This window comes from Peromyscus californicus, unplaced genomic scaffold (assembly GCF_007827085.1).
Source record: "Peromyscus californicus insignis strain IS unplaced genomic scaffold, ASM782708v3 Scaffold_10__1_contigs__length_136768540, whole genome shotgun sequence".
Lineage (NCBI taxonomy): Eukaryota > Metazoa > Chordata > Mammalia > Rodentia > Cricetidae > Peromyscus > Peromyscus californicus.
The window spans coordinates 12886952-12904390 of record NW_026294391.1 but is presented as its reverse complement, the minus strand read 5'-3'; the positions used below and the strand labels follow the sequence as shown (position 1 = coordinate 12904390).

Below are 17439 nucleotides of genomic sequence, written 5' to 3'. Positions count from 1 at the left end.
ACTATGACTACTTCTAAGCATGAGGCTTGCCCTGGAAGGTGGTTAATAAACCTAGAGTGTCACTTCACTGAAGAAAACTGATTTTCCGAAGATTTTCTCTTTTTGATGCTGAAAGTCATAACTTGTGACCAGAAGAGAAGATAGGGGAAATAAACATCTTGCTACTTTGATGATGCTGAAGAACAAGATGTGATTTTCTGGATGATGACTAAGATCTTATAATTATGAATTTCTGGTAAGGAGTGGAAGAAATTTCACAAACACCAGGAATAAATCATTATGCTATAAATTTGCATTTTAATGGTGAAAATATGGACTTAAATGAAAATGTAGAGGGAAAAAAACCACCAAATGTGAATAGAAACAAAACCCACAGTAGAAGACTATCCATGGTTTCTCAAGAGCACACAAGCCTAGGAGTGGAGAAGTCTATCTATTGACTTCAGTGTCCTGGTACCAAGGTCACTAGAGTGCCTGCCTGGATTACAAGAAGGCAAAAGTGGGATGGAGAGATGATGGCTCCTCAGTAAAGACTCTTGCAGAAAACCTGTGTTCGGTTCTCAACGCCCAGACTCAGTGGCTCACAATGGCCTGTAACTCTAGCTCCAGGTGCCTCCACAGGCACCTGCACTCGTATGTACATACCCGCACACAGATATACATATAAACATAATTAAAAATACATCTTTTTCCAAAAGAAAGCAAAGGTGACCTCACAGTTCTCAAGAATTGCTGAGATAGCATCTAGCATTTGGTTATGGAAGGAACTAGAACACTGATTAAAGGACTGGTGCTTTGGAGAAACACTGACCAGGAGTCAACTCCTGTCACCTTCATAATTGTCATGTAATCTTAGTCAAGACATCTGCCTTCTCTGAACCTTCACTGGCACATCTGTAATTTGTGTATTAGAGTACTTGCTTTACTAAACTGTTCATGAAAAGTAAAGGTCATACAATCATTCAAACATCCACTGCAGTCAGTAAGCATTCAAAACAGGCCTTATGAAAGCTCAGGCCAGACAAAAATCTCGGCATGGGGAGAGAAGATGGGCATAAAATCTAAAGAGCTCTTAGTAATGCATCCATGTTGTGAGAGGGAAAGTCAGTTTTCTTTCAAGGCATGGCCCCCCGGTAGGTTGACCATACTCCAGTAGAAGGCCACACATCCAAGAGTACTCGGACAGCACAAATCAGACTTGATGGCCTTCAAAACAAAAGGACAACCACAAAGTTGGGTGGTCAGGAAGGGTGAATGAGTCTGGGAGGAGTGGGAGGGAATGAATATAATCAATATACACTGTACACAATTCTCAAAGATCCAATAAAAAAAAGATCCAAAAAAAAGGACACTATCGCCGGGCAGTGGTGGTGCACACCTTTAATCCCAGCACTCGGGAGGCAGAGACAGGCGGATCTCTGTGAGTTCGAGGCCAGCCTGGTCTACAGCGCGAGATCCAGGAAAGGCGCAAAGCTACACAAAGAAACCCTGTCTCGAAAACCAAAAAAAAAAAAAAAAAAAAAAAAGGACACTATCATCATCATCACTACCAACCACAGCATCATCTGCAGTAAAAAGGTAGTTTTATGGGATTCAACAAACCAAAGGGTGGAACCGTGAAAAGCAAAGAGAAAGAAGTACTGTGAGTATTGAAGCACATTATGAACATCAACATCGTTGAAACAGAAGAAAAGGATAGTAGTGAAATCCACCCCTCCCCTACTTCTCTTCCTTCCTAAACAGGAAAGGCAACCACATGTACGTTCGCGCGCGTGTGCATGCACATGGGCGCGCGCGCACACACACACACACACACACACACACACACAAAATCTCCCACCTGTGCTCTCTGTATCCTGTGACACCTACTCTAAATCTGTGAGCCACGATAACCCGTGGAAGATTAATTCTTAGAGCGGCTAATGGAGAACCCTACTGCATGATTCTTCAGTGAGGTGAAGTGAAGTCTTACAGGTGAGGAAACATAGATGATTCTTTCAACATATTTTAAGATAAAGCAAAGGGAACAAATACCCCATTTGTCCCTGACATTAGTAAAAACCAAAACGATTTGGAGGGAGTGCAAGAGAGATTCTTTGATGTTTGCAATCAAAAGATAATGCGCCGTTTTAAAAAAAATACAGCAGATACAAGAAAGAAGGAAGATTATCAGTGGAACAGAATATCTTAGAAGTGGCATCAGAGGACAGGTCAAATGAAAAGCAATGTCAGTCCTGGAAAAGATAACACAAAAACAAGGCAGCCATGGATGTATATGTTTGAAAGAAAAGAGCATCTGTGACCAATAAGCTCTCTCTTTGCAAGGAGGTATATAACTAGATTATGTACTGATTGGAGTTGAGGGAAGAGAGGGCTAAATTAAAGGGTGGGAAGGTATGGTAAGAAAATGGAACAGCTGCTATGGAAGTTGAAAAAGAAACCAACTAGGAATGTGTAAAAGGATTAGTAAGCGGCTGTTCAGGATCCAGCTGTGGTTAGAAATCATAGTTTGGTCATGGATATAATGAGCATGGTGAGGCAATTTTCCCTAGTATTTACTCAGAAGCCTGGGAACCGGACAGAAGAAAACAGATGCTAAAATCCATTTAGGTTTGGGGATTGGCAGGGCAGGTGCAGCGGAACAAGAGGAACGTGAGGGAATTGAGGATACTGTGGGAAATAGTATCAAATGGCCGGGGTAGCCAAGTGAGAGTAGAAATGCTTGTTGGGTGGGAAAGGACATGGGACTGGGCAGCTGGAAGTCAAGGAGAAGGGAAAATGGACCAGAAGTGTTTAAGTGCTCGAAGAAATTCTGAGAAAGGGAACAACAGATGTGGAACAGTTCCACATGGTGACATGATTAATCAGTGTGACCAAATGAAGAGGATGCTCGGGCAAAGTAAAAATGAAGGTCATATGACTGGAAGTCAAGAAGAGTTATGTGGGGCATCTGAGAACTCATCAGTGTAGCCACTAAAGTGATGCCAGGAGTCAGTGTGGTATAGAAAACTAATTTAAGTACCGGGGCATCAAAGAAAAAGGGCAAACAAGTAACCCAGAATTTGCTCTGTGCCTGCACAATACCTAGTAACATGCATGGCAAAGACAAAAGGGGAAAGGAAAAGTGTTGAACAACACTCTGGCTCCGGAAGCTTGCTTGAGAATGAGGAATTAGTAGAGACGAAGCAGCTTCCATCTGAAAGGGCTGTGAGGCAGGGTGGGGAACAGTATCAGCAAGGGAAAGAGTTTCAGAGAGCTGGTTGTAAACACGTGGTTTTTGGTTTGTTTTAACCACATAACACAGACTTGGGAAGGCACAGAAGATCAGAGGAGGTCAAAAAAGAGTGCCATCCAGGAAACTCTATGGTTATGAAATGAGGAGGGCTATGCTGAATTTATAACAGAGCCATCTTATCCTTTAGGATGCTGGGGAAGCAATAGAGGAACTAGAAACTCTTAAGTGTGACCAAGAAAGAAGAAGTGATTAGATAAAAAAGTAGAAGTGAAATAAACTTTAGGAAACGTGGCCAGATCATCTTAAACACTTCTCAGTAACAACTACAGATGCAACAACCAAAATATAGGTATGAACATAGCCCGCACATACTAGGAATAAGGATTTCTACAAACGATCACAGTGACCCTTTAAGTAGATTAATATTTAAGAGGGATAAAAATTAGAGGAACAATTTCACCATGTTAGTACCCCCCACAAACTGTAAAGATAAAAAAAGCAGATACCACCAAAGACCACGATGTGACTAATAAGAAAACACACTAGTATGCAACGGGAACTAATGTCGCTGTAACAGGTGCACATTTCTCAATGTAAGATAGTCTGCCCCGAGTAGAAAATACATGGGAACAGGCGGTGGAGAGACAGCAAGTGTGCAAGCCAGTGCAATGATTCACTTCCTATTTCTATTCCATCTTTCTCACACTGGGAATGGCAGGCCAAAGATGAAAAGGATACTAAAATATGGGAAATAATGGGCCGTTTCAAATAAACGTGGCTCTGTGGGCCCAAATGAAGAGTGCTCTTAAGGTAACCTGCACACCTGATTAAGAAGTTTCTGCTGGTGATCTCTGTAAAAAAAAAATCATGGTGGGCTGAAGAGGTAGCTTGCTGATAGAGCACTTGTCTAGCACATGTGAGGCTCTGAATCTGATGCCAAGTATCACAAAAAATATATCATTACAGACTAGAAAGATGAAGGAGGGCTATAGTTTGATAACTAGCAGCCCAGTTTTCCAAAGCTGTAACATTTCCAAAACACCTTAAAAACTAAAAAGTAGCTGGTTGTGGTGTTACACACCTTTAATCCCAGCACTCTGGAGCCAGAGGTAGGTGGATCTCTGTAAGGTGGAGGCCAGCCTGGTCTACATAGTGAGGTGCAGGCAAGTCAAGTCTACAGAGAAGTATACTGTCTCGAAAAATAAAACTAAACAAAAATTACAAAAGTGATTATCATAATGCACGCAAAGTTCATAATAGACTATTAAACAGATTGCTATGGGCAATGTTCATGAGAATTGTAGATTGTGGTAATGTCATTGGCTCAGTGTTTTGACTTTCAGTATGTCATTTAAGACAATTTTTCTTTATAGAATACATTCACAACAGACAGCACAAGAGTATTAAACAAGTAGGTTGATTACTCAAAGAGAATGCTAATGGAACAAACTATCACTAAATTCAAGAACTTAGGTGGAACTCCAAGGAAACTATGCTAAATGGGAAAAAGCCAGCTTAAAAGGATATATTGTGTATGGTTCTGTTTATGTGGCATTCCTAAAAATAATGTAATTTTAGAGATGGAAACCAGAGTAGTGGTTACCAGGATTGCTTATGGGGAATGGGGAAGGGACGTGGCTATAAAAGGAATAGCACAAAGGAGTCCTATATTGGTGCTAGTTCAGCATCCTGACAGTGGTGGTGCTTATGCAAACCTACATGTGACAAACTGCATCCCGCAAATGCACACACTAAAGTGTGCTTTTGCTTGTGTCTCATCCCCCTATAACCTCTGTAGATCGTGCCAATGTCAGTCTCCTGGTTTGATGTTATACTGGAGTCATATATGATGTTGTTACTATTGAAGACAGCTACAGGAAGTAGAAGAACATGAGACTCTCCTATGTACTTCTTTGTACTAACCATAATTATCTGAATGTATAATTATCTTAAAATAAAAAAGGTGGGTTTTTGGGGGGTTTTTTTGGGGGGTGGTTGTTTAAGGAAAAATTCTTGCTATATAGCCCTTGCTGTCCTGGAACTCAGTATGTAGACCAAGCTGGCCTCAAACTCACAGAGCTCTGCCTGCCTCTGCTTTTTGAGTATTGGGATTAAAGGCACATTCACCATACCAGCTTAAAAAGATTTTTTCAATGGTAACTAATAGATCAATGTTTACCTCATAGGAGTTCTGCTTGTAGGCCTCAGATCTCTATACTTAGCACTATTAAAATACCATTTTCAACCAAGTTAGGAGAAAAAATTACAAAGCATATATAAAAGAGGGAGACATGGCTAATCTGTTTACAACTAGAACTAGAATCCAAAAGCTTTGCCAGGCTAGATTAAGTGCTGCAAAGTAAAGGAAAGAAAAGTAGAACCCACTTTTTATCCCCTACCTATGGCGGTGTCTGACACAAGGAAGAGGGCCAAAAATATGAAAAAGAAATGAATGGAGATGTGTGTCTCAAGCATAAAAATGTGCATGTGAATGTGAGCTGCATGGTGTGGCTCGGTTGACAGAGTGCTTGCATAGGACGCAAGAAGCTCTGGGCTCAATCCCCAGCACTGCAGAAACCAGGTGCACCTGTACCAACCTCTAACCCCAATACTCGGGAAGTGGAGACAGGAGGATCAAAATCATTTTGGGATTACGGAGACCTTATCTTTAAAAAAAAAAAAAAAAAGGAAGTGAGACGGGCGGGGGTGGCGCACCCCTTTAATGTCAGCACTCGGGAGGCAGCAGCAGGCGGATCTCTGTGAGTTTGAGGCCAGCCTGGGCTACAGAGCAAGTTCCAGGACAGCCAGGACTACACAGAGAAACCCTGTCTAGAATAAAAACAGTAAGTGAATGAAACTTTTTAAAATATTTGAAGATGCCAGGTGTGACAGCACTTACCTTTAATCCTAGTACTCAGGAGACAGAGGCAGATGGATTGCTGTGAGGTCAAGGCTAGCCTAGTCTACACATGAGACTGTCTCAAAAAAAATTCAAGGAGATCATTGGAAGTGCATTTTAAAAGATTCTGTAGTCAACAGAATGATATTAGTCCTCAAACTACTGGAACACTCAATTTCATTAATAAACTAAGTGTTCTTTTTCTAGAAGGGCCTTACTTAATTGTTCAGGCTGGCCTCAAACTCAAAATCCTCTTTGCCTCAGGCTTTCAAGTAGCTAGGATTATAGTCATGGGCCACCATGCCCAGCAATAAAGGATGTAATTTGTAAAGAAAGTGGAGTCAACATCACTGTGCTCTGCATATATACAATAATAAATTAGGTCTTGGAGAAAAGCATCACAAATAAGTGTCTAAAGATCCTATTATAGGAAAAACATGATAGCCAAGCATGGTGACACATGCCTACAATTCTAGCACATGGGAGGTGCAGACAGGAAGATCAGGAGTTTATGGCAACCCTTGGCTACACAGCAAGTTTGAAGTCAGAGTGGTCTACAAAAGATCCTTGGTTCAAACAAAAATTAATGGGGGAAAATGAACACTAAACGTAATGCAAGATATTGAGCCTGGTAAAGAGTAAATGTAAGCAACAGAGAAGAAAAGTTAGTAATTATGTATGCCATACAATAATGGTAGTATTATTATACCTCATTGTAGATAACATAAATGTTTTACCATTTACCACATACTTTTTTCCCTTTTTCTTTTGTAAGGGGGTAAGTTTGAAACAGGGTCTCAAACTATAGCTTAGGTTGGCCGAGAACTCACTTTGTAACCAGGCTGACCTCCAACTCACCTCAGTCTTTCTGTCTCAGCCTCTGAGTGATGGGATTATAGGTGTGAGCCATTACACCCAGCTATCACACTCACCTCCTTACCTGTGCAATGTTGGAAAGGAAGAAAGTGGGGAAGTTTTCTTCTGCTCAGCACTAGAGACTAGAGGTCAGAAACAGACTTGAGCTGTCTGACATAAAGAAGGGCTTTCCAACATTTCAATCTTCATCAGACTGGAATAACCATTATAAAAGCACCTAGGACATGCTAGTAGACTGCCTGGGTACTGTACATTTCATTATCTGATGTAACCATCATAAAAATCCTGTGAAGTGAACACTATTATCCTGTTACAGATGAGAGAGCTTAGAACATTGAGGACTTAACTGATCTGCCTGAGGCTAAAACCACAGCAAGCCAAGTGTCAAGAGCTAGAACTCACATTCAGGCAGCCGCACTCCAAATCCACTGCCTCTGTGTAACTAGAACAATCACCACAATCACTGGCTAAGGCCATTGCAGGGTCTACTTGTCTTAGCCAAAGACTGCATGCACTAGACCAAGATAGTGACAGGTAAGAGGGTTCTAGGAATCTTGGATGGTAGGCCAGTTTGGACTCAAAATCTATCATGGTTCCTGTCTAGGGCTAATATTAGCTCTAAAGCTCTAACTCATATTGTTTGAAAGTATATACAAGAGCATCAAGCATGTTAAGACAGACCTTTGGAATAATGGTAGACAGGTAGATAGACAGGCAGGCAGACAGGCAGGCAGGTGTTTCGTTTTGTCAAATTGACACAATCTAGAATCATATGTGCATCTCCATGAGGGATCATCTATAGTAAATTAGCCTGTAGTCATGTCTGTTGGGAATTATATTGATTAGTGAGTAGATCTGCCCACTGTGGGTGGCAGCATTCCCTGGGCAGGAGATCCTAGATTGTATAAGAGTGAAGAACTAGCACACAAGTATTAATTCACTGTTCTCTGCTCTTGCTGTAGATGTAGCTGCTTCTAGTACCTGTTGTCTAGACTTCCCTGTAATGATCCACTATAGTCTGTAATTGGGAGCCAAATAAACTCTCTTCTAAATTGCTATTGTCGGGGTGTTTTACCTTAGCAACAGGATATGAAACTAAGACCAACAGATATTTTTTAAAAAAGAAAAAGATTGACTTCGGCTATGCCACAATTTGCAACTTGGAAGTTCATTAGTTGTAAAACAATGGACTTCATGAAAACCACGGTTACGGCTGAAAAATTTTCTATGTACTATTTCCTATTCCAATCCTTATTCCCACCAAATGATGCAACATATATTAAAAATCACAAACTAAGGCCGGGGCGGTGGTGGCGCACGCCTTTAATCCCAGCACTCAGGAGGCAGAGCCAGGCAGATCTTTGTGAGTTTGAGGCCAGACTGGTCTACAGAGCGAGATCCAGGAAAGGCACAAAGCTACACAGAGAAACTCTGTCTCAAAAAACCAAAAAAAAAAATCACAAACTAATATAAGCTACGAAGGCAAAGGATAATGCGTTTGACAACATAAAATGAAAAATTTGTTGGGTACAGTGGTGCACTGTTGTATTCCCAGTACCTGGGGTGGGGGAGGGCAAGCAGGGGGATCAGGTGTTCGTGTTCATCCTCAACTGTATAGCAAGTTAAAGGCCAGCCTGGGCTATATGACACTCGGTCTAAAATACCTGATTTTTAACAAGAATAGATTGAATTAATTTTTAAAAGAAAAGAAAGCCGGGCGGTGGTGGCGCACGCCTTTAATCCCAGCACTCGGGAGGCAGAGCCAGGTGGATCTCTGTGAGTTCAAGGCCAGCCTGGGCTACCAAGTGAGTTCCAGGAAAAGGCACAAAGCTACACAGAGAAACCCTGTCTCGAAAAACCAAAAAAAAAAAAAAAAAAAAGAAAAAAGAAAAGAAATACACTATCATTTCTCACTGAGACAGCTACTGTAATGTCTCACAAGACAACTCCTTTGTAGCTTTAACATTTTAGGATTCTATAAAAGGAAAAGGCAGGTGGCTACTATCCTCTGGAGAGCAGGAGGGAATCAATGTAGCATATTCTATATTAATGAGGCAAAACTCTATCAGCATAAAACCAACTAGCCAAAAAGATTAATAAAAATACATCTACAAAACAATGGCAACCTGCTTGCAGCTACGGACTCAAGAACCCCTGCTACTTAGTTACATAGTTCTTTTCTTTGCAAATTTCATCTTGAAAACAATATTCTTTTGTTTTCAAAGTTTTAAAATTTTATTTATTTTATGTGTATGTGTATATGTTACTGAGTGTATGTAAGTATACCATATGCATGTATGAGCAGGAGAACATCAGAAGAGGGTACTTAAATCCCCTGGAATTGGAGTTACAGGCAACTGTGAGCCACCATTGAAGTGCTGGGAACAGAAACCAGGTATGCTCGTGGGTCCTCTGCAAGAGCAGTCAGGGCTCTGAACCACTAAGACATTTCTCTAGCCCCTCAAAGCTAGTTTTTAAATGGTGAATATCTTCCACACAAAACCAAAGCAATCGGCCAGGCATGGTAGTATATGCCAGTAATCCTAGTACTTGGGAATGGAGGAAGATCAGCGGTTCAAAGTCATCCTCAGCACCATAGTGAATGCTAGGCTAGCCTAGTCACATGAGACCATGTTTCAAAACAAAACAAGAACAACAAAGCAGCCAATTTGTTATCTACCTGGTGGCTGGCAAGAATTGAACAAAGTAATATTAGTGGGGTAAGAGGAATATTTTTCATCCTTCCCACTTCAAAGTAAAGAAGTTTCTGTTAGAGTGGCCTCCTGGCCTCTTTCCACCTTACTACCTGCTCCTCCCTGTGGAAGGAGATACAATTACTTGCCTGAGATATTAGACAAGAAAAAAATTTAAAATCTAATTTAAAGATGGGGCCATTTTAACTAGTTTTACAACAAACAATTCATCCGCCAGGGATGATAGCGAATACCTTTAATCCCAGTATTCAGGAGGCAGAGGTAGGCCAATTTCCATGAGTTCAAGGACACGCTGGTCTACACAGAGAACTCCAGGCCTGCCAGGGTTACACGGTGAGACCCTATCTCAAAAAAATGGCAACAAGAAATTATCTGATCACCTGCCCATCTCTATTCTCCAACAGCGTAAGTGAGGCCATGAGCTCTGTGTCTAATCAACCCTTGCAGGCTGCCTGATCTGGGAGCTCAGAAATCAAAAGAGTTCAGATATGTAATCTGTTCTATGAAAAGAAGATCCTGTGTGTGTGTGCGAGAAAGCAGTGAGATGAGGAAGGTATAGCAAGCAACACAAATAGATCACCCCAAATCCATATTGCAAGCTATCTGACTTCTCTCCAACATGTGCCACACCAAACCTCCATTTGGTGAGCAGGCAACCATCTGAACTCAGGGACCGGTCCCCAATAGCTGCATTTCCCTTTGAGTACGGATCTACCTATCTTTCCTCAACCAGGTCAAAAGTCACCTCCTTACTAACCTTTCCTCCTTAACCTAGCTGCAAATTACTACTGTTCAGTGAGGATTCTGAGTTCGTTGTTCCTACTGCTCATTACATATGTGTAATCCTTCTACTAGATTCTAAGTTCTTAATGGCAAGATTCAAGTCAATAATTTTATATGAGCCACAGTATCAATACAATGCTTTACACGGTTGTTCAAGAGTTAGGAGTACAACACTAATATGTTCCTAAGTTTAAACGCGCCCTTGCTCCTCAACCCTTGATAACACAGTCATTACACAGTAGGTATAACATCCTCTTTCAGGAATGGCTGCAGCAGCTCCCTTCAGTCCAGTAGTGTATTTAACCGTTTTTTGACTTCTTCTGCTTTCAATCTCATGTATGTAATACAAAGGTGGGACAGTCCACATTTCTTGATAAAACACTCTATGGTAATACTCTCTAACAGAAATAAAAGCCACACAGGCAATTTTAAATGTTCTAAATGCTTGAATTAAAAAAAGTAAAAAAAAAAACAAGTGAAATGATATATAACACTGTATTTTATTGACTCAAATACATACAAAATGGTATCATTTCTATAGGTAACCAATGAAAATGTTATTATGGTATTTTAGATTCTTCTACACAAGGAGTCTTTGAAATCCAGTGTACATTTTATACTTATAGCATATATACATTCATACCAGAAATTACTTACCTGAGATATTAGACAAGAAAAAAATTTATTTACTTCATTTCTCTTTGGCCCACCTTCTTCAGTTTCAAAAGAGGAATATCACTACTAACCTTATACAGCTGGATTGCAGTGGAAAATGTGTATAAAAGATTGAAAACAGTATCTGGTAGCTGGTAAGATGATTTGGGGGTAAAGGCACCTGCTGCCAAGTCTGGCCACCTGATTTCATTCCTGGACCCAAAATGGTGGAAGGAGAAAATCCGAGTGCTGCAAGTTTTGTACACACGTGTACACACACACACACACACACACACACACACACACACACACACACAACTACCATGATAATTATCCATTTATTTAAAAAAAAAACTAAGAAACAATATGTCCTCAAAGTTCATAAAGTAAATCAATGTCACCTCTAGTTCTCTGTCTTCTAAGTAGTTATCTATTAAGCAAATCAGGGCAGCTGAGAGCAATGGAAAAATCTTATTCTTACACATTCAGAAATCTAAAGTTTGGGAGTCAGTCTAACAGGCAACATTCTTCAAAATGGTAGTTTGGAGCAACGCCATCGAGCTGTGTTACACTAACTGTTCCTTTACCTTACAACTTCCTCTAAGGTCCATCCATCCGTAGCTGCTATAATATTTCTTTAAAAAAAAAAGACTTATTTATAATTTATGCATTTTATGTATATGAGTGCTCTGTCTTTATGCACAACAGAAGAGGGCATCCATTATAGGTGGTTGTGAACCACTGTGTGGGAATTGAACTCAGAACCTCTGGAAGAGCAACCATTGCTCTTAAGTGCTAAGCCATCTCTCCAGCTCCTGCTGTAATATATCATCTGTGTCAATAGGTGAATAATGTAACTTATGTCCACTATGAAATACTTCAGGTTGTTTTCATGCTTTCTAAAACAGAACAGGTTAAATATTCTTGGCTATATTTACACAATGCCCAAACCCAAGAATAACCAGTCTTTGGCCAAACATTTGATTGTGCTCTTCAGGAGACAGGAAAAAAAAAAGATGAAATACAGAAGCCAAGACCAAATTGAAGGAACAATGGCTTTGGCATCAAAGAATTTGATTTCTGCCTTCAGTCTTGAGTAAATCACTATATGGCCCAGGGCACTCCAGAGCTGCTGTATCTCACTTTTAAGATAAGTTCTATTAAGATACAAAACCACTCAAGATAACATTTCACCAAGTCTTAGCTCTTGTTTAGCTAGCTCTAAGTGTTCTGAAAGTTAGGTTTCCCTGGAGTGAAAGTGAATATTTATAAAGCATAGAGATGAGTTAATGGTAAATAACCATTATATAACCAGAATACTTAGAAAAGCAAATAAATGGTTCATCTATCTGAGATTGATACTGCTACTACTGAAATCTAAACAGTCATCATATCATAGCCCCCAGCTTTCAACTCGGTAGCAAAGTTTAGAATTACAGGACATTGACAAAAACACTAAGGACATCAAGGATCACATCCAAGAGCTCTCGACCTGCTCCAAATTCCCTGGATCTGGGTTCCTCAGCTCTAGCCAATACTGACACTAATATCTACAAAGAATTCTTTGTCGCAGGGGGCTGGCTGGTACAGTATAGACTATTTAAGTCGCTTCCTGGTCTTCTATCTGCCAGTAACACCTCTTCACTATTTTGAGAACCAAAGTGCTTCCAGATGTTGCCAAATGCCCCTAGAGATCCTTGGTTAAAAACCACGCCCATGGATAGTCTACTATAGCTCTCCTCGGTTCCTCTGAAACTAAGTCAATCCAAGCCTCAAGTCTCAATGTGTCACTATTCATGACACAGACTCATTAACACAATACGCAACTTTCACAGGCAATCTGGGTTGTCACAAGGCATAGCTTTTTAAGTTGATTTGCAATTACTACACATACAAAAAAATTAATATTTTCACACAAATGGTGACTTTTGTAGCTAATATTTGAGAGTAAGATACTTAACTTTTAGAACTCATAACGTATTTTTTAATGTGAGTACACTGGCTTTAATTGATGTAACAAAGTTTCCAATATACACTACTCATCTCCCACACCATTCTCCCCATGCTTCCTGGTTCCCACTAAATTACTCACATGTTTTCGATCCCAATGGCTAGGCCCTATACTCAGTTACTACTTCATTTCTGTAAGTTCTAGAAGAAAGCTTACACAGTGGGGTGCAAATGCCACCTCTACACAGCTGTCAAACTCCTATGGCATTTGTGTTAACTACCTACCTATTACCAGAACGAACACCTGAGAAGAACCACCTGACATTTTAGTCTGGTTCATACTTAGTGGAGGTTTCGGCCAATGTATGGTTGGCCACTGTTTTCAGGCCTGTGGTAGCACAGTATGCACATGGCAGGAGCATGTGACAACAAGAAAGTGACAGAGAGGAAAACAAGAGGCAAAGACCCCCAAACTCCCTTCAAGGGCATGTCTTCAGATTACCTAACTTCCATTCTGACTACCACCGCCCTATAGCACCACAGGCTGAGAACCAAGTCTTGAACAGATGGGCCTTTGGTGGGCATTCCAAATCCAAAAAAAAAAAAAAGCAATGTTTCAAAGTGTTTCTGAATGTATCTCTATCATTATTTTTGTTACAGTTATTTGTGCAGGTGTTTTAACTTCCTCAGACTAGTTTTTTGGAGGAGGGGCATTGTCTATTTCTGAATCTTCCTAGTCCTACATATACCATAGAGTAATGTCTTACAAATACAAGATAGTCACAAAATTACTTAAATTTGGAAAGAATAAAGAATTTTGCCACAGAAGTACAGTCTTCTATTCACAAACTATTTGTTCAAGATCTCTAGCGTTTCTTACACCCTTGAAGCCACGTCCTTTGCTGTTAAGATCACAACATGGGCTGTAGAGATGGCTCAGCTGTTAAAGGTGTTCTTATATTTCTGCTCACACCCAGAAATAAAAGAACACAACAAGAGGACTATATAGGAAGTTTACTTCTGCCATAACTAGCCATCACACACTATTTGGGAGAAGCTGTAGAAACAGGATTTTTGGCACTGTACTTCTAGAACACAGGTTCTATAAAGAGGGTGCCATGGACCCATGCTCCACCAGGTCCAATTTCAAAATAAAACTCAACCACTCTATGCTCTACTTCCTGACCCTTAATAGTTATTGTGACGATAAATGATAATCCACATGAAGCACTTTAACTTACACACAGTAAGTACTCAATAAATGGTAGTTGTTTATGATTACTACTACTCCTCTCTCTTGACTCCCATATTACGATGATGATCATCATCATGACTACTCTTTATTGACTCCCATCAAATCAAAATATTTTACTGTGGAGTGGGAAATCTAAGCAACATCTATTACCCAGGACTGCCAAGTACAGGTTTTTAGCCCACATAAAGTCCAGCCTACGTGCAGCTCAGGTTTTCCCTTATATCCTTCTAACATGTCTGTTTTCTCCCAAGTCCTCCCTCCTTCACACCTGGTCTAAGCTGGGGACGAAAGCTTCTGTAATCACTGGGAAAGGCGAGAATCTTCCTAACCTTGTTCACTATGCATAACCTCTAGGTCCAGTTTCAAGTTCAACCCCAAAGCACTTCTAGAAAGCTCTTCATGCTCTCTTATTCCCCTAGAAAATTCCCTCAAAAGTTACACACTTGTTTTATTGGTATTTTGAGACAGGCTGTCATGACATCCAGGCTGCTTGAATCATGATCCCCCTACCTCCCAAGGGCTAGGATTACAAGATGTACCACCACACCTAGCAAACGTTGCACTCTGTGTTTCTGGGCCTTCTATTCCCACCTACAGCCTCAAGTTACTTCATTACCTTTTTATTTTTTAAAAAAAAATTTATATAATTTTATTTTATGTGCATTGGTGTGAAGGTGTCCGATCTCCTGGAACTGGAATTATAGACAGTTGTGAGCTGCAATGTGGGTGCTGGGAATTGAACCTGGGTCCATCTAGAATAGCAGCCAGTGCTCTTAACCACTGAGCCATCTCTCCAGCCCTTTCATTACCTTTTCAACAACTATTAAACTCATCACTGGAGTATCTAACACTTGCCTATTGCACAGCAGCTTCCTCAATATACTGGCGCGTGTCTTGCTTCTTAATCAGTCCATTAAAGTTGTCTTTTTATTGTTCATCTCTTCGTTAATATTACAGATAGAGATTTAGGGGCAGTTAGCACAAGATAATCATTCCTGTCTCTGACTGCCCATAACTCAGGGTGTTTTAATATGTAAATAGCATAGTAAATGTATTCCAGATAAAAGATAAAAGTTGAACTGTTTCTTCTGCAACATTCTACACATTTTCTAAGCACATGTCTTTACACATATATACAAACTAAAGGGACTGGAGGTGTGCATAGCGTAGTGGTAGAGTGTTTACCTAGCATGTGCAAAGTCCCGGGTTCCATTCCCAAGCACAAGAGATGGGAGGAAGGGAGTGAAAGGAATGAGAGAGGAGACACACAAATTGATGTCTACCTGTCTTATAATACCCCCTTCTTTTAGCTGTACAAATAGGATCCTATAATTTGTAGTATCTGCATCTTTTTCCCTACTTAAAATGTATCATAAGCCAGGCATGGTGTCCCACACTTGAAATCCCAGCACTTGGGAGGCTGAAGTAGGAAAATTCTGAGTTCTAGGCCAGCCTTGGCTACAAAGTGAATTCAAGGTCAGCCTGGACTACTTGAAGTCCTCTCTCTGCAGTTTTGTTTTGTTGTTGATGTTGTTTTGTTTGTTTTTCAAGACAAAGTTTCTCTGTGTAGCCCTGGCTGTCCTGGAACTCACTCTGTAGACCAAGCTGGCCTCGAACTCACAGAGATCCACCCGGCTCTGCCCCCTGCCTCCCCCCGTGCTGGGATTAAAGAGTGCTCCACCACTGTCAGCACAGTCCTTTTTTAAAACAGATTCACTGAGCCAAAAGGTACTCACATTTTACATTTTCAGAATGACTTCCAAGCCAATGGACTCTAACAATTTATACTGCCCCCAACTGTGCACAGGGGGGGGGCTTTTAAGTCAACCCTCAGGTCTGAACTTCCTGAAGTACCCTCTACATTTGCATTTGAATGGGGCGGGGGCAAGGCAAATCACAGCAGGGTGTACCTGCCACAGGGTAAAACCCTTGGTTTGTAAACTGTTAAAAGAACTGTTAAATGATGTGACCAATGGTCTGTACTTTTCTATTATTGTGTGAATATCTAGTTCCCTATTTCTGCTTCAGGAAGTAATAGCTGCTTGGCCTTTCTACCAGAGTGCCATCATAATTAAATGAGATAAGTTATTCATTTTAAAACATGAAATAGTAAACAAGGTTTTTCCCTCATGTAATTCATTACATTCTATACAGTGATACCTATAGACATTTACCAATACGGAAACCTTATTCTCTGTAACACTAGCAAAATCTCTCAATTAGATCATCTCGTGCCATAAGTACACTGATGTGTTAACTTCTTACATATTCGAAATGTGTCTCCTTTGCTAATGCCTTTAAACTAATTATGGGTGAGTGGGAAATACACTGTATCACACCATTATGTGGCATTCCTGGTGTTAGCGATAATGATGGGTGGTGTTGCCAAGGCCTTATGAGTTTTCATCTAGTCTGAATCGACTGTCTAAATCTTAGGATCTAAAAAAGATCCATCATTTCAGAGCTGGCTTAGCACAGCTATTACTCATTAAAGGAAGATTCAGTGAGCACTACCTTCAGTGGACGCTGTCTGTCCTAAATGCTCTCTGTCTTGGTAACAGAAGTACTAGATAAGTCCAGCCAGTGCCTTTTAGGGCGACACACTAGAGCACAGAAAACACAGCTGGCTTCACCAAGGGACGGGTATGTTTGGAAGGCTGATAGCTGAAAGAAGTCAGTGTCCAAAGTACCTCACATACCTATAGTAACTATTTCAGTTGTACGGCATGGTCCCTACCTTGGATTACTTTCTGCTTACACTGTGATTTCTGTGTTGCTCTACTTCTCATGGTAGCAGTCAGGACAGAAATCCTGAACAAATACAATAAAATGCCACGTAATGTCAGACAATTCTGAGTTGAAAAGCATCAAAATATGACATGTCAAAGAGAATTACCTCACACCATTAACTACTCAATAGATCCTTTAGTCTTACCACGGGTCTATAAATATCTGGGGTACTAACAGAAGGTTGGAAGAAGAACGTGCCATTTGCTGCTACCAATAGCGAAATTCTCAAGTCCTGCCTCCCCCTACCCATGACACAGAAAGGCATTACATGAAACAGGAAGTT

At 40.6% G+C, this 17439-nt stretch overlaps 1 protein-coding gene across 1 annotated transcript in view; it reads right to left on the bottom strand.

Annotated features, from left to right (window-relative positions):
- The window catches only part of Clcn5 (chloride voltage-gated channel 5), a 166294-nt gene that overhangs the window by 137771 nt on the left and 11084 nt on the right, over window positions 1-17439 (bottom strand). The window lies entirely within an intron of this gene.